The sequence below is a fragment of the Triturus cristatus genome, chromosome 7 (genome assembly GCF_964204655.1).
Source record: "Triturus cristatus chromosome 7, aTriCri1.1, whole genome shotgun sequence".
NCBI lineage: Eukaryota > Metazoa > Chordata > Amphibia > Caudata > Salamandridae > Triturus > Triturus cristatus.
In genome coordinates, this window is record NC_140590.1 from 849,189,091 (window position 1) to 849,208,031 (window position 18,941).

Sequence of the window (18,941 nt, forward strand, 5' to 3'; positions counted from 1 at the left end):
TTACCCCCATGTTACGTAAGTTGTTTGTGTACTCACCAGGCTCTGGAAGTCCTTGCAGTCCATGTACTCCCACCGGCGGAAGCAGGGCCATCACCTTCTCCTCCCAGGGATGGTAATGTACTAGTCTGCGGGGCGCACCACCTCCAGTGATGTTGCTCTGGGCGTAGTCATCATTCATTTTGCGCTTGACCACCCTCCGCAGATTGTACCACCTGGCTTGGCATTCATTCCTGGCCCTTCTGATGGGTGCAACAGCATTCACCCTATCGACGATCCTCTGCCACAGGCGTGATTTTTCTGCTATGCTGGTCTGTCTGACCAATGTTCCAAACAGCTGTGGCTCGACTCTGTTGACTTCATTGACAAGGATCTCCAGCTCCTCCCTTGTGAACTTTGGATTCTTGTCTGTGGGCATGGTGTGGGGTGAGGGTGTGGATGGTTGTGGGTGTGTGGGTCTGAATGTGACGGTGTGGGTGTGAATGTGTAGAGGGGGTATGTGTGAAGGAGGTTGTGTGACGGTGTATATGTTAAGGTGGATGGGTGCAGTTGTTGGTGTGTGCTCTCTAGCTGCAGTGAGTCTGTTGCAAAGGCTCATGGTGTGTGTGTGTGGGCCCTTTTTATTGGTACATTTGTGGGTGGGCCTCAGTTTGAATTTTTGGTGGGTGTGTTATAAGGGGTGGTTGCGAGTTTGCCCCTCTGTTTGCCTGTTTGGATGTGTCCAGGTGAGTCATTTCCATTTTTAGTGCACTGTAGACGTGTTTTGTGGTGTTGTGCGAGTCGACTAGACCCTCCTTGTGCTGTTTTACAGTGTCCGTGGTTCAGTATGGTACAGGGGTACGAGCCGTACAGGCACACACCCCCCATGCATTGTGTATGTACGGTGCGTACACAGCCATTGCTATGTACGGTGCATACACTGCCATTGCATATGTACGGTGCATACACTGCCATTGCTATATACGGTGCGTACACAGCCATTGCTTATGTACGGTGAGTACACCGCCATTGCTAGGTACGGTGCGTACACCGCCATTGCTATGTACAGTGCGTACACCGCCATTGCTATGTACGGTGCGTACACCGACATTGCGTATGTACGGTGCGTACACTGCCATTGCTATGTACGGTGCATACACCGACATTGCGTATGTATCGTGCGTACACCGCCATTGCTATGTACGGTACGTACACCGCCATTGCTATGTGCGGTGCATACACCGAAATTGCGTATGTACGGTGCGTACACCGCCATTGCTATGTACGGTGCGTACACCGCCATTGCATTTGTACAAGTCATTCCCCGTGTACGGGACGTTTTCCGTACAAATCGTAAATCGGAAAGCCGGACCGGATCGTACTTGTACGCTCGGACTGTCTTTTTACGGTTCGTACGGAAAAGTGTCCGGGTCCGTCTCGTACAACTTTTCCAGCTACGATTCGTACGGATTGGGCCGATCCGTATGTACTTTTTCCTGTACGAATCGTACTTCACGGGTCGGATGTGACTTGTAAGATTCGTACGGAAAAAAATACGGATACGAGTCGTACGGGAAAAACAAATACAGGATCGGAATCGACCCCCTGGTGGTGGTCATTTCATCTCTAATCTGACTTAATGACTTATGATATTCATCATTCTTTGCAGCCTTGGGAAAGCCCCAGGCATACAATCCACTGGGGGGCGAAACACGTGTCAACTGCCGAAAGTTACCAATTGTCAATGTAAACTTGGAAGTATGAAAATAAAACAGAAAATCATGCAAACAATGCAAGACCTAAAGTGTCTGTCTATACATGACATCAATCAATTGAAATTACAAATACAATTTAGGAAGACACACTCAATCTATTCTTAAGTATCTACAATAGAGGCAAGGAAGCTCCAAACCTTGAGTAAGCGTCCTACTGCTAAAGAAAAAAGGCATTATCTCCACTGAGAGAATACTTGGACCATTTCATTCATTTTGTGCCAATGACCGGGTTTGCTGACTTTCTGTTTGTGTTATCATTGAGTCAATATAATGGCATTGATTATAAAACATAGATATCATTTTTAATTTGTGATTGGTGGCATTCCTATTTGATTATTTTGGACAATCCTGCTTGGACTTTCCTGGTTGGTGATTAAGGGCGTTCCAAGTAATAATTTGTGGCATTCCTGTCTGATGTTTTTTTGAGATTGTTGATTGCATATTTAGTACATTATAGAATATGACTGAGTAATTGTGGTGATGAGAGGAGTGTTATTTAATGCTGTTTGGTGTACTTTATGAGTGACGAGTCTTTTGTTCCTGCTCTAAGACCATGCTTGGGATGATTGGGACATGCCAGACTAGTTATTGTGGAAATTCTTCATATTTTGGTGAGATGTCACAACAACATACGAAGGGGCATTACTGGCTAGTGATTGGTTATGCTCCTGACTCATTCTTGGGGCAAAGATGGCTATTGGCTGAGGGTCGTCCAGGCAGACTGATGTTAGTTGGTAAAATTGGATCTGTTTTAAGTCATTTCTGGGCTAATGATATGTGAAGATACCTGGCTGGCCATGGGAACATTTGCAGACAACAATTAATGATATTCATTATGTACAACAGAGATTATTTATAAATCATTGCTGGTTGCATTGATTGGTAATGCTGGAGACATTTACATCTTTTTATTTAGAAAAAGCACAGGTGGTAGTTTAAAGTCATTAAAAAAATCATAGCTATCACTAACTGATTATAAAAGCCCTACATTCACTGATAATTGAGGTCTGATAATTGAGGTTTTTCATATGAGAAAATTTGGCACATTGGCACTGATATTTGGTGGGTAGTAGTAAGGGATAATTGGGGCCCTCGTGACCAAAAATTGCAGACCTTAATAGCTAATTAGAGGCACCTATCAGATTATGACTGGGGAAATCATTGATGACTACATGGGGCATCTTGTGGCTAAAGCTTGGGAGCATCATGGCGATAATTTTAGACATTACTTTTTCACATATGTAGACACTGCTGATAATTAGAAGTCTTTTTGCTTAGTGTTTGTAGTGTACTGGTGGTCTATGAATGGATCGGTTCATGGCTGCTATGGTGGAGTATTCGTATCTGACAGTTTGGAGCATTTGATGAATTATTACTGGGAGCATTTGATAGGCAAGAATGAAGAAGTGGAATGATAGAAAGATGCTGTAGAGCGATTGTTGGACTCGGTCCTTTTTGCAGGGCCATCCCTGAACATTTTTCCTTCCTCCTAGTCTTTTTTCCGACCTGGTGTTGGTGATTTTAGGACTCTGGGCACTTTAGCACTGCTGTCCAGTGTAAAGTGTGTGGGCTCTCTGTGGTAAACATGGTAAGATTGGTCTACACCTGTTTGGTGTGTTTAATGTACCTGTCAGTCCTTTGCAAAGTGGTATCTCAGATACCCAGGGTGAGTAAATGAAATGCTACTGGTGGGTTTCCAGCGCTGCTTGCGCCGCTCACCAAAGTAGCCTTTCAAACCTGTCCCAGGCCTCTGCCGTTGCAAGGCCTGTGAGCGCAGTTTACTGCCGCTGTGACTTGGCACGTAAAGTGGATGCCGCGTCTGTGACCCCCCTTTTACTAGATGTCAGTCACCCATATGGTAGGCCCTAGTTAGCCCTATGGGCAGGGTGCATTGTAGGTAAAAGGTAGGACATGTACCTTAAATGTGTGACATGTCCTGGTAGTGACAAACAGACAGTTTGGTTTCTCACAACTGTGAGGCTGCCCTCTCATGGGAATGCATTGGGGATTCCCTGATCTTTGTTTCAGTGGGAATTCCTGATATGAGAGGAGCAGCGTGGTCAAGTTTGGTATGGTTGGAATAATAATAAATGCTGAGTAATGGTGTTCGCAGATTTATTATTACTATTTTAGAAATGCCACTTTTAGAAGCTGGCATTTCTGTGTGCTATGTGTCTTTGTTCCTGCCTGATGTGTATTGCATGTCTGGCTCTTGAGTGACAGGGGCAGGTGAGGTGTGTGGCTCCTGAGGGGCTAGGTGAGTCACCTCTAGGCTGAATCGGCAGATCTGCATTTGGAGTAGTGGGAGGAGTAGCCCATGACCCTGAATAGGTCTGTGCCTGCTTGGGATAATGCTGGCTCTGCCCCCTTGTGGTGTGTTTGGGGCCAGGACCTGCGATGTCAAAGGGAACTGTTGGGCACTGTAAATAAAATGTTGAGTGCCCCACAGAACTGATTTTTACTAGATTCCCCAAGCCCTGTGCCAGGGCAGAACAAAACCTGGCTGATATAAATATTGGGGCTGTGACCCCATCTCTGTGTGCTGTTTAGTGCTGTTCTGGGTGCTGCTGTACCTTTCGGGCCCGCCACGAGGGACTGCCCCTCCGCTAGAGGGCCCTGTGAGCTGGCCTGCCTGGGCCCAGCTTTGCCCCTCTGGAAGCTTGGATCCCAGTGCCTCATGAGCGCTGCATCTTTATTGATTGTGCCTGAGGACGAGAAGAGAGCCTCAGGGGGGCTGCGCTTGAAGAGCTGGGCTGAAAAAGTCCTGGCATGGGGAAAATCCCCTGGGCTGCTTGATTGTGGGCGGGAGCCTACCCCGTCGCTTCATACCCAGGAGCAGTGGAGACATTGCTCCGTAACTTGTGGCATTCCGGGTGGGGCTACTGTATGCCAGAGAGAGTCCCGCTTTTTGCCAAGAAACAGAGCAGGAGCCCACCCCGCATTTTTATGCCAGGAACAGCATGGCCGTGCAGCGTGTGTTGGGCTGCATTGCTGGGGGCTAAAAACCGTTGTGGAGACTCTGCTCCGTATTCTATGCTTGGAAGAAACCGGACATCAGGCGTCTGTTGCCTGACCTGGGGCGAGGGTGACGAAGAAGCCAATTGCTGCGGGGCACCACCGGAAGACAGGCAATCCTGTGCCTGGTGTAAGGCGGGGTTCCCAGTGGACCGCACTGCAGCGACATGGAGCAGAAGGCAGGCAGGAGCCTACCCCACGCTTGCGAGCGACCATAGACAACGGAGACTTCTCTTTGTGACTGGGGGGCCTGCCGAGGTACACTGTTGGTGCCTTAACTCCAATCCAGAGGAACCTCGGTGAGAGAGGGCTGGGGTAGGAGCACTGTCGGTGCCTACGGGTGTCCGCGAAGTCATTGGCCAGAGAAGCGCCGGTGATGGGGGCTCCCCAAAGCATTGTTGGTGCCATGAGAGGCACCAGAAGAGCTAGATGAGTGGGGCTGAAACTGGGCATTGTTGGTGCCAGGGCTGCTTTTCCCAGCTGCACCGTGAGAGTGCGGGCAGCTGCAACGAAGGAGCACTTTTGCTCCAGAATCCCGGAGTGGGGCTCAAGAGGCACTGTGGTGCCGAAGCTTATCTTCACAGCTGCACCGCAAGAGTGCGGGCAGCGGCAACGATAGGGGCATTTCTTTTCATGAAGAGGAAGGTGTGAGACGCACTCTCGCCCCTAATGCATTGCGCACACTTGTGGCGGTTGCATTGGCAGCCAGGGTCAGTGGAAGGCCCTATGATTATCGAGCCCTGACTTTTGGGACAAAGGGCATTTGGGACAGCCCAGACGGGCCCCTGAAGTTGGCCTGGGGTAATTTTGTGTCCTGGTGTGGTGTAAAGCCCCCAGATGATGTGTGCACCTTCCTAGTGTTACTGGGGTGCACTGCTAGTTATTAGGATGTATGCCTAATGTGATGCCTAATGCTAATGCATAATGGTGCGTACTGTGTCTATGCCTAATGTGATAATGCTGAGTTCCGTATTTTACCAGTAGTTACTGGTTATGTTATTGCTTGCATTCCAATGGTTCTGACAGTGGCCCGATTGGCTCTGTCCTGTATATAATCCCTGTGTAAATTACTACCTATTGCCAGTTGGCACAGTGTATATGTGTGGTTATGATCTAATGTGTTTATGATAATACAAAAGCTATTTTTTATATAACCTTGTGTGGAGTCCCTTTTGTGGTGTGCCTAGTGTGTCTCTGCTGTGTGAATGTGTTGCGCAAACGCTTTACACATTGCCTCTAGGATAAGCCTGATGCTCGTACTAAGCTACCAAGGGGGTGAGCAGGGGTTATCTTCAGTGTGTAACTCCCTTGCCCTTACTAGAGTGGTGGTTTCTGCCTGGCTTAGGTGCACGCCCTAGCCAACCAGAAATCCTATTTCTAACAGCGACTAAACCCCAAATTAACCTGTGCTCAACTCCTTTGGCAGCTTGGCACGGAGCAGTCAGGCTTAACTTAGAGGTAATGTGTAAAGTATTTATGCAGCACTTCAAGCAGTAATAAAGTGGGAACACATCACAAGAAAACTCCCACACCAATTTCGAACAATAGAGTATATGTCAATAAATAAATCAAGACCAAAACAACAAACATTCAATCAGTAGAACCAGAGATATGCAATTTTAAAGATTTTAAGTGAAAATATCGGCAAGAAGCAGACAGCGGCATCTGTGGTTTTCTGGTCATTCTGTACTAGGACAAAGTCACAAGCTCAGGCCAATCGCAATGCAGTGGCAGCCAGCACCACTCACGTGTGGTGGGGAAAACAGAGGGGCAATGGGGTGGGGGGCACAGGGCACAATGCGAAATTATTTTCAAAATACACTTACCTTGCCGCTGGGTCCCGCGTAGCCGCTCCTGCTCTCCTCCGTCTCGGACTCCAAGAGGCACAGCTAGGCTCCCTTGACTAATCACAATTCTGCAATGCTGCATTGTGATTGGTAAGCAACTAGGCTCCCCATACCAATCAGAATGCTGCAATGCAGCGTTGTGATTGGTCTAAGCGCTGTAGTTCGGCGCTCAGCCAGGGACTGGGGCCTGGGAATGTTCTTCATTCAGGCTGTTATGCAGCCTGCAAGGACAACAGGGAAAGTGTGCATGACTGTGGCCCAAGAGGGCTAGCTAAAAAGTCATTGTGCACTTAGCAGGGTTATACCTCTCCCCCTGCTCTGCAGCCCCGCCTCCCTCATCACGCAAAGCTGCTGCAGCAGGAGGACAAAATAAAATGATAATAACATTACATCATTAACATTTTGTTTTTTCCTTTTTTTACTGCTTCAAGGCAGTGAGTCGTCGCTCCGCCGCCTTAGTGATTGAGCCGCCACTGCCTCAAGGAAGCATGGTCTAGCTACATGGAACCATTTAGGCCAGCTGAACAAGAGTTCTTTTCTTTAAATCCTGGTTGCAAAGAGATGTGGAGTATCCCAGGATGATGTGTCATGTAGCAGAGGCATAGTGAGGTCCGAGCGAGGAGGTGCATTGGCAGCAGTGGTTTGGGGAACTGCGAAGAGGGATGCAATATCCATGCATGGAAATGTATCATGCAGTCATACAGTTGTGATTTTGATGGGCTGTGTTGGGCAAGGAAATATCCTGGTGTTGAAATGCATCAGCTCTGATGGACTGCCATGGGAGATGCAAAGTCCTTGCATTGGGGAAGTCTGCACAGTAAAGGTGATGCGTCAGTACCAAGGGTGAGACGTCGGACACCAAAGGCGATGCACCAGTTCTGCGGGAGATGAGCCTCGCCAAAAAGCGGATGCATTGATTCTGCTGAATACACAGAGCACCTTCAGGCACACTTTCAAGGGTCCAGGAATGGGGTGTTACGACTTGGGAAGGCAGGACTTACAAATGGCAGAGACGAGGTGCTGGGTTCAATGTTGTTGGAACACTGTTATGTCCCTGAAGCTTCTGATCCAGAGGTAATCCTACTGGTGCTTGGATTCACTTTAGGGTCCTGGTTTTAGAGTAGCAGGTCCAGGCCATCTCACCCAGGCAGCAGGCCAGCAGGGTAGCAGGTCAGCACAGCCGACAGCAGCACTTCTGAGCAGAAGTCCAGTAGAGTGGCAGTCCTTTCAGCAGCATAGCAGTCCTTCTTCCTGGAGAATCCACAGGTCCTGAAGTGTACTGAAGAGTTGGGTCTAAGGATCCAGTATTTTATCATGGTGCCCACTTTGAAGTGGAGGAAGCTTCTAGATGGTTTACACCCTCTTGAGGTGTCAGGCATCCCCTTTCTCCCAGTCCGGGCTCCAGTTTGCCTGGGACCATAAAAGACCAGTGTCAAACAGACTCTTTGTGATGTGCAAGTGTGGTAGGTGACAGCTTTTCCCTCTTAACTCGGAGTTGCCCATCCTGACTACACCAGTGTTCCCTTTGGTCACACTATCTTGGAGCAATACTCAAAGACCAACTACCAGCTACACCTGGTCATGTGTCATCCGTCGTGGTGTCTACTGTGGCCCACCTTCTCCTACAGCCCTGCAGAGTAAGAGCCATTAGAGAAATGGCTACATGTCCGCCCACCCAATTTAGATGGGCAGAATGCAGCCATTTCTTTAATGGCCGTTACCGACAGGCAAATCCTAGCAGTGAGAGACAGTTAAATGAGAATAATGCTCCTCCCACCATGGGAGATGACTCTCATGGCGAGGAGAGCATTATTTTTTTTACTTTTTACTTTTAAAGAGAGAATCATGTTTCAAGATTTTCTTTTTGAAAATAAAAAAAGAAACAGCATAGAGCATCGACAGGAACCACCGTGACTGCGGTTCCCGCCACTGCTTTTATAAATTACCACCAGCTTGGAGGTCACCTATAAATTAGGCCCCTATGCCATGGGGACCAAGTAGTTTACTCCATCTCCATTGCAAAACGGCGGGCTATCTACGTATATATAAATCAGGCCCTAGATAATGGGTCAAGTGCAATCCATACAGAAAGTGTCACTTTAAGGCATGGTAAATCTGATTTGCAGAATGAGTAAACAGGATATTTTGCCCTACATTGGGCATACTATATAAAAATAATAGAGAAGTTAATAAAACAAGAGAGCGAAAAATGAACGATTGGTTAAGTAGAGGAAAATCCTTTAAGCCATACAAAAGAACACAATAGAGAAGAAAGATGTGTTGAGTAAATAAGAGAAAGTTTCCAAGATAGAATAAAGGATGTGGTAGGGACGAGAAATGGGGTGAGGGAAAGAGAAAGTGGTGAGGAGAGAGAGGGTGAAATCAGGAGAGATAGACTTTAATTCCACTACCAAGAGATTTCCTTCTCACGCGCATTTCCCAGCTGCCATAAATATTAATATTGCAGCACTAATTTTGCATGTACATTTCTGTCACATTAATTTTTATTTAAATGTGCCTTTAACAGGAATTCAGCTAATCCGGTGTGTACCGTTGTGATTACCCCAATCAGCGGCTGCTTTCCAGCAAACCCCCGCAGGCCGATCATTTTGAACGCTATAACGATCCCCACCAACGAGCCGTGATGCCAGTGAGAAGCATAGATTAAATACAAAAAAAGGTTCTGTTTTATAATCTTTCCAGGCGTCTGATCCTTTTCTTGAAGCATGTCTCCAAAACGCAATTTTAGACTGTAAACGACAAAAAAAGGGGCGTTGCGTCGAAACCCGCCTGATCGTGAGGGCCGTCTCTCCGAGGTTTCCCCCCAGGGCGGACAAGACAAGCTAGGATCTGGAACTCGACATCTAACCCTGTGGGGCTGGGTATTGCGGTGATTGACAGGGCTTGTTGAACTTCCACTAAATTAGACAAGAAAGTGATAGAGACCTTCATTCAGTTCCTCCTCAACTACCCAGAGTGGGTGACGTGTACAACTGCAACATCTACTCTCTTCCTTTCATCGTCTAGCTCCTTCATGTTGGCACCTGTGTTGAACCCTGACCCAGACAGAGCTGAAAGTGTCTAGCCTACCTTTCAAAGTCAGGGCTCCAAATACATCTATTCTTTTTGTCTTTCCTGTTTGTGCCTCACAAGGCATGCCTATACCTGATCAGAGGAAATGGACCAAGAGCGAGGCTCTTGGATGTAGAGGTAGGAAGGAGATCTGCCATTGTTTGTGGATTTTTCCACGCCACATATGGCCTCTTTATGAGATTTCCTATAATTTCATGTTGCCTGTATACCACTAACTTGAGTTATCGGTTGTTCGAATTTATGAGATCCCTGGGAATACTATGGATATGGAGTATTTCACTCTGAAATAGTGGCTGTTGAAATATGTGTGCGAAGCACACTGCCGCCTACTCATGTAGTGTACCCTTGCACGTTAAAGGTATATCCCCTACCTATGCCTATGAGATTAGTCTCCAACCCCCCAAAAAATGGCTGAATTTAAAGATTTTCCCCAGCACCAGCTAATTTAGTTTATGATTTAGCATCTAAAAACATCAGAACACCAGAGTTTTTTTCCCTCTGCTCACATTCCCCCATGAAGGTTGGTCATTTTGTTACTAAGGGGCATATCGGCAACGACCGGCAATAATTATCGCTAAGCGCACTTAGCACTAGGATAATTATCGCCGGCTAGCACGGATTTTTATCGCTGAGATAGCGTGCTATTAGAAACGCTTATCTCAAAAGCGATAAAAAAACTAGCGCTAACTGCCAAACGTGAGATTATCGCTGGAAACCCAGCGATAATCCCACAAAGTTTTGGCGATAGTTTGCTGATAGGGCCTCACATACTTAGCCATGATATCCACCTTCCATAGGATAACATGGCTAAGTCAGTCTCAAAGCAGGCGTAAGGAAAGTAGCGATAACAGAGGTTATCGCTACTTTTCTTGTCGCTATGCTGCTTTGCGTGAGGCTTGATAATAGGAGAAATGTCGCTTAGCAACATTTCTCCCATTATCCTGGGGAGGAACGCCCACTTTGCATCTCATTCGAGATGCAAAGATGGGGGTTAGGAATTCAGGCGCTAAGGCAAGGTTTCACACCTTAGCTCACCGATTGGCACATTGACCCAGAGATTTCTGAACACAAAAGATAGCCCTTCCTTTGAACAATTTATGGACGAGATAGAGCCACCATTAGCAAAAACTTTATTTTTGCAATTCAGATACGGGGTCCTACAGATTTCTGCAATTACAAGTAGGTGGGGGGTAAAAATGGTACTGATTTATGCACTCTCTGCTCTCTAGGAGCAAAGGAAGATGATGTCCATCTACTCTTCTTTTGCCCGGCCTATAAAAAACCGAGAGATTGCTGGATCAAACCCTTATGTAAAAACCTGGGGATTAGATCCTATAAAGAGGCAGAGCGCATAATTAAGCCTAATACCTCGCAACTTATGGTGTTCGGTATAAGTAGATTCCTATTTAGTGTGTACCTTATTAGGAAATGGTCTGACCATAAATTGTAATGTATAGATGTGTCTTGACGTCTATTCTTAATTTGTATAGAATTATTGATGCACTGATCCTCGCAGTCCTAATTGTTTTTAGTTTCTGGCTTTTAGCTAATTTAACAATTATATTTATGTTCTTAATCGCGGTATAGCTCAACTATGGTCATAACTTATTGATTGATTCATTCCTTCGCTATGACTAATTTTAAATCTTCTGCTGGTTTATGGTTATGTAAATATTTGTGTTTTGTTTATTCTTCTGTACTTCTGCTTTTAAGGCTATATAAGCCGAAATAAAGTTCAAACAAACAAACAAACAAACGTTAGCGTGACCTTGCTGATATAGCGATAAAATCTGTCCAGCAAGAAAACCTTGAAAGGGTAATAGCGAACTCCCTCTTCACATTGGTGTTTTGGAAACGGGTGACCAAGAGGTCAATACATGGTTTTCCACATACCTCCGTCAGAAAGGCAGCCACTTTGATTCATCACTGACATTTAAATAAAAGGCTGATTTTAATACAACTCTGTCTTCTGTCTTTTGTTTTCTGCCTTCCACAGATGAGTGATAGTAGAAAAAAAAGTAAGAATAAAGGGACTTTGTAGGACAAGGAGCTCCTAATTTTGTATATACTGTATATTGAAAAGTTGGCCTCATGTCTAAATTAAGATGTTGGGTTATAGGTTATATGTGTAGCATTTATCCCAAACTAAGTTAGCTTCCGTGTGCCTGATTAGGAGCACATTACTATTCCTTCCTGTATTCCCCCCCAACTCCGCAATGTTACCAATCCTGGAGGTATCTTTAATTCCAGGATCAAGCGGGAAAGCCTGTGGGTTATGGTTTGGGTTTCCCTAACAACAGAGGAATTTCCAAGGAAATTGTGAATTCCACCCTTGATTCACAAAATGATTTCGCATTTATTCCTGATATTGCACCAGGACGGTTGGGCTGATTTTAGCAGCCAAAATATCTTGTTGAAAACAATGTTCCACAGTGCACCTGTTTCTGATGGGGTTGGTAGCTACGGGCATATTTACAAGGGCTTTATCTTAAAACTATCGCCCTATTTACAAGAGGGTGCAAACATGCATAATCATATGTTAGCACCCTTTTTCTCAGTGCCTCCCTTTGCATCTCTAGTGGGCATCAAAGGGCGAATCCTGGATGGACTACCTTGCAAATATCGCTGATGTTCACATCGCAATATTTACAAGGCAGCCCAAAGGATTTTAGCAGAAGTTAGATTTTTACGAAAAAGGCCGTTTTCGCCAAAATCTAACATCTGCTAAAATCCTGATTTACCTATTTTTGACATAGGGGGTGGATTATGCTGATACGACCACAGGGTCGTATCAGCAAGGTTATCGCCGTTTTGCAGGGAACATCGCTGGAAAACCAGCGATGTTTCCTGCAAAACGGCGATAACCTCGCTATCTCTGGAATTTTTATCGCCCTGGAGAAACGCGTTGTTCATAACGCGCTACCAGGACGATAAATTCCAGAGATAGTCTGCGATAAGAAATTTATCGCTAAGCATGGCCAGCGATAATTATCGCTAGCTGTTGATAATATGCCCCGAAAGGTGTAAATGAAATGAGGACCCAAAGTGTTAAAAATTAGTCGTAGAAGAGGAGGTGTTTGAAGAGGTAGGCATGCATATCATGTTGAACTATAAATTCTAGTGTGCCTTTCACACAGTTCAAAACCAACTGAGCAATTTCTCCCAAATGGAATCTGTTGTCCTGTGCCTCGTTTTCTTCAGGGCTGGAACCAGGCACAATATTGGTCTTCTGGACCAATTGGTGTTGATGTTACTAGGCTGATATATGTAATCTATATGCATTTTAGCACTGTAGTTGGAAGTTTACTCCCTCACACCCATGGGGAGTGTATTTGAGACACATCAAGGAGGACACTGAACTCAGAATGTAAGCAGGGACTGTGTAGTGAAGACATTGAAAACTATGATGGTGGCTCAGCCTTTCAACAATGAGATGTCAGTGACAAATGGGTACTAGTTAGACTTCCGCCCAGGACCAGAAACTGAAAGTGAACTCCTAAAAATGTATAATCTGCTACTCGTGACTGAGGCATAGGTGGAATATGAGCATACTTGGCACCCATGTTAAATACTCTCTTTTGCTGGATCGCACTGCAGCATTTCATAGAACACGGTATCATGATTTCTAATTGTATCCAACTCTTTCCTATCCTGTCTTTGGGACAAGTACCACAGATTACCCCCACCCTTCCCTCTTCTTTTCCCACCAACACTCTGCTCCACCCCCTCCTTGTCTCTCCTGCTCCCTCCCTACCTCCTGGTCAAAGGCTAAAGACCACCTAGTCGCAATACAGTGCAGCCACCGAAACTCGTAGTAATGCAGTTGTCAACCATTAGTAGGAGGTGTAATCTGTGATTGTTGGACATCTTTAGGAGATGTGGTTCTGTTATTTTTGAAGTTTTTGACAGATGCATGTATGTGGTTGTTAGCCATGTTTATGTAATTGTGAAACATGCACCATACCATGTTAAAGCTATGTTCTCCAACAGTAGCATCCAATTCTTTTAGAACGATCTTTCTAATACGTAACATAACACGCTAGTAGACCTTCCTGCACCCTCTTACAATCACTAGGAGTGCCTTCGGCCAGCGGAGCGGACCGGAACCTCCCCACCTGTTGCTCATAAGAGATCACATGTCTGACTATCCTGGCAAGGTCTTCCAACCAGACTTCGTGAATGATCTCTTAGAATGGCATGGCACAGGCTAGTATTAAGGTGTTACTAGAAATAGTAGAAAGGGCTGCTTGGTTACTTCTTTGATAATATTTTGGCGCAGGAGGTAATGGCTGTCTTTATTTTTTGGTAACAGCGTCGGTAAAGTTTTGCAATTGGATATTTTTTGATGCAATGGATTATGTGTATCCTGTCAACCGGATGGAAGTTGACACTCGTCGACCTTGTGTTTAACTATCTCAACCAGTTGCAAAGTAAACTGTGTTCAGGACCACAAAAGAAGTCACTTTATGAACCCTGGGCTGGGTAGAATAGCCCAGGATTGCACACTCTTCAATACTTAGGGGCAGATTTATGAGGGACTTGCGCCCCTTTTACGCCGCCGTTGCGTCACTTTGGTGACGCATCGGCGGCGTAAACCCTGCGCCATGTTGCGCCCCATTTACATCGTGACGCATCTATGGAGATGCGTCACGGTGTAAAGCCCTGCGCCACATGAAACCTGCGTCAGGTTTCATGTGGGCGTGTCTACTCAGGGGGGGTGTTCCGTCGCAGGAACGCCCCTGAAAAGTGACTCAGTGAAAGCTATAAGATTTCACTGAGTCACTTTCCCAACGCTGAAGCGTCAAAACCCTGCGCCAGGCTTGACCATGTTAGGGATAGGGTAGGTTGGAACAGTGCTGGAGTTGCGTCGCGCTTGCGACGCAACTTCAGCACTGCGCCAACCTTACGCTGGCAGATGCGTCAAGTATCTGCTTGTCCTTGCGCCACGATGCGCCGCATTATAAATGCGGCGCATCTGCGGTGGCGCAAGGGCAAACTTGCGTGACGCATCTTCCCTGGCGCATCCATGCTGATTTGCAGGGATGCGCCAGGGAACATAAATCTGCCCCTTAGCATATGTATTTGCATAGAGAGACTGGGGTGTGCTTCAGAGTAATATTCCAGTTCCAGCGAGTGATACACCAAGAGATCTCAGGATTCTTGGCCTTGCAGGCCGCTTGAGGTCTGACGCCTGAGGGAATGGCACGTGTGTTCCTGGAACGGGGACAGGACCAGTCTCTTTACATTTAGCAGCGTCCCAGCTCTGGATCAAAGATCCGAACTGAAGGGCCCGGGAGGGCTGCCCCCTCCAGCAGTGCGACATGTGGTGCAATCAGTGTGTGTGTGGGGGGGAGGGGGCGGGCTCTGGAGGACGGCTTCCTGCACACTGCTTTCCGTCTGCTGCCAGACAGTGTGCTCTGCTCTGCTGATCAGTTTTGCACCCGCTGCTTCTCCAATGTGACACTTTGGAGGTGAAAATTGAGCCCAGGCTTTTGTGAGCTCCGGTCTCTGAAGGGCACTCTCGTTTCCTGCGCGCGCCTGCAGGGTTATCCCCCCAGGGATACAGACCACTTTATAATCTTCGTGAAAGTACATCTCGCAGCTAATATTCCCCCGGTAGCAGCCGAACGGATGGAAATATTGCACGTGGCACCAGAGATTTACTTCTCTAAACTGAAAAGTACAGTTCATAATACTCTCAACATTGGTTGTCTATTTCTCTGTTATTAACCGGTCCGATGGCTCTAGGGATCACAGGGGTCAAAAGCAACTGTAATGAGGTTCGTATGCGGTAAGGAGACCAGTGTGAATCCAATCAGAACAAGCATTGGTAAATGTATTGTTTCGCCTATGTGATTAATAATCTATTTTTTTTTGTTGTAAGTCTTAGCTTGCTGAGCAGTTGTACAATATAAGTTACAGAAAGTCTCTTAAAGTGTTATGACCTGTTTATGTGCAAAAAGGCAATATATTGTGCTGTTACAAGAGGTAAAGTGCGGGTAAGTAATAGAAAAATGATGAAAAATTAAATGAAAGAAGGAATTATTAGAATGAATTGATGTAATAGAAATATATTATGTGTTTCGAGGAGTTCAGACAACTTTTGGGACTGGTGCCACGGCACCTGCTGCACCATTCAAATCATGCCCTAGTGCCTGCAAGACTGCATTGGTCACTGCCTGTTTAGTAGTAAAATATGGAAATATGGGTGAAAAGGACGTTATGGCAACTGAAAGAAGACAAATGTGAGATAAGATTGAAAACAAAGCGAAAGAAGAATTTTTTCCTTTTCTACATTTATTGCTTTCTGCAGCTCACATAAAAAGAGGAAAAACCCTCAAATCCTGCCTGGAACGCAAACACCCTTGCACCGTGGTGCAAGGGTGTCTGCGTCGGCTCTGAGCAGGCAAAAGTGTTCCAACACAAGAAGAGTGCAAGACTGCTCCATATCTTGATAGATCTGGCGCATTCCTGCCCACTACCTTTCACGCAGCACAGCAAGCTGTCATGCTACGTTGCATGAAAAACTAGTAAATATGGATCTAAGTTTGTCTGTCGTCGAAGCCACCAAAGGGCTCCTCACTATCAATCAGGGAGCTGCTTCCAGTGTGGCCTATAAGGGACTGGTTGGTACCAGCATATTTCGGATTGGAGATGTACAATTTCTTTATGTACCTCAGGAGGTGTCGTCAAACTCCCACCCCATGTAAATGCAGTGTGATCACCCTATCTCTGAGTTTTCCTTGGACAGAGGGGCTTTGGTGTGTGTGTTAACATAAGGTCTCAAATGACTGAGGTCAATGTTTGCAGGAACGGGTGCATGGCACCATTCCCTTTGTGTGTGTCCATGTGTTGTGGCAACGTTGTCATGGTTCTTCCTAAGAGGTGCACTAGGTACATGACAACCCTGACATCTCAGGAAGGTCTCCCATTGCTCTTCCTGTACTAAACCCTTCCCCTACAACAAGACTCATGGAAAATGTAATGTGCATCATGTTTTCCCTAGAGATTAAATCAACATTAAGCTCAAACTGAAAGTGTTTTTGAGATGCCAGCTCATAAATAAGTCATTATTTTCCTTTGTTTCTGACTTTCGTTTGCCAGACATTGAGAAAGAGCATTGTCACTGATTGTAGCCTAGTCAAAACAATGTATACACTGAACCCCTTCAGTCAGTACACGATGAAGCACTTTGGACTTTTGTGATGGTGGTCCTCAATGTTTAACAATTACATTGCCCATCTCTTACCATCTCAGGCCCAGTTGGGATGAAGTTGTACCAACCAACTCTACTTACTGCTTAGTAGCTGTCTGGAATGACAGAGGCACTCGAGCATGACAAGCCAGTAAAGAGTCGAGGGCTGCCTCCTCACCCCATATAGGAAGTCAAAGCTGTCCGAGCTTGGGGCACGTGTTGGTGGAGAATTAGAACCAGTCATCCAGAAAGAAGAACTTCTAAAAAAAACAAAAGAGCAGCTGAGCCAACCAAGTTGTAGTGATGTTGCTTGGTTTTGGGTTGCTTATGTTCTGGTTTAGGGAAGACCTGACCTGGCAGTTCAGGCTGAACTGTTCCTAATGCAGCACAGACAAGACTGATTTGCATATGGCTATGTCCAAACTGAGATGGCATGTTGTGCAAAAAATAACAATTGTCTGGTATTCGGCCTGAGTAATTACAATTGAACAAGATTCATTCAAATAATCCGTCCATCGCTTCTTTCTATGCTTCAATAAGCTGCAATGGGTATGCCCCTACATGGGTCCTGTGCTTACTGTGCTACTGGAACCAAGGTGCACCCAAATGATGAGCACCAAGCAGGGCAAAGCCAGTCTTGTGTTGTTTGTGTTCCAGTTTAGCCTGGCATTTTGGGCTGGTCTGTTCCTCCTGGAACCTGGTCTAGACTGATTTGCACATAGCTGTGTAAATCTGAGGTGTGATGATGTGCAAAATTACGATGGACTGGGATGCAGCCCAAAAGTTACCGGAAACTGAGGTTATTTCAAGCATTCCATCCATCACTTTTTTGCATGCCTTACCTCGAGGAGCTGCCACCAACAAGGGAACATCTTGCCTTTCACTTCATGAGCCCCATGCTCTGACAGCCCTTTGTCTTTTTCATCTGCCTTTTCCCCGAATGAAAGGTGGCTTGGGACCTCTATCTCCCATGCTGGGTAGTGAGGGCTTCTAGAGGCACATAGCTTTTGCTGTGACCTCTGCTAGCAAGAGCACCAGGACATGCCCTTCGGTGATTATGCTTCTCTTCTTGGCTGTTTCAGATTTACTTGAAAATGGACGTCTAAACCTGGGTTTTAGCCGGACAGTCAGTGCTTACTGGCTAGTACGTATGGAGTTTACTATCAATGTATTCCTGTTGCACTACAACTGGAAGACTGAGTTGCTCCCTTTGTTAGCTAAACACTCCAAAGATAGCAAGGCCTACTGCAATCAGTAACAGACGGTCTGAAACACAGATAATTCACTATACAAGTAAATACACTCAATAAGATCAATGTCGAGGCAGAGTTACTTTGATAAGAAGAGAGTTTTGTCTAAATGTAAAAATGTAAGTCAGTTGAAATTAACAAAGGTAAATTATCTAGATTCTGGTATCTTATAGGACTGGGAACTGCTCTTGAAACAACAATAGCACTTAGGTTGTAAGATCCCTTGACACTAATAGCATTGCACACTGTAGCCATTGTTATCCTAAAGAGAAAGTATTGGATGCTCTGAGACTTGGCATCCTTGGTGTGGTTTCCCCTGACTTTTTGCGTCTACCTCCTGTATTTGTGATGCTGTGCTAGATTTAGTTTTTGCTTGCGTAGATGCTTTGGCCACTTTGCCACTGCCGATCAGTGTCAAAGTGCAAGTTCTCCCTGTGTAAATTGTTATTTTGATGGTTATCCATGATTGGCATATTTGATTTGATTCAAAACATTACCTTTTTTCATCTTTTTCAGGATAGAAGATAAATTGGGGGTAATGCCAAGCCTTGCTACTCACACACACTACTGTCTTAGGATTGACCGGTCACCACAAGGTTCGGTGGCAGCAATCCAAACTAAAATACCTTGGGATATACTTGAATGCAGGGCTCCGCCGCCTGTTATAAGACAATATAGAACCTCAGATCTCAAGACATGAAGTGATTTCTCCCATTGGTCTATTCTCCATTTCTTGATGTGTGGGCAAAGTGCACGTCCTAAAAATGAATGTGATACCATGACCAGCCAT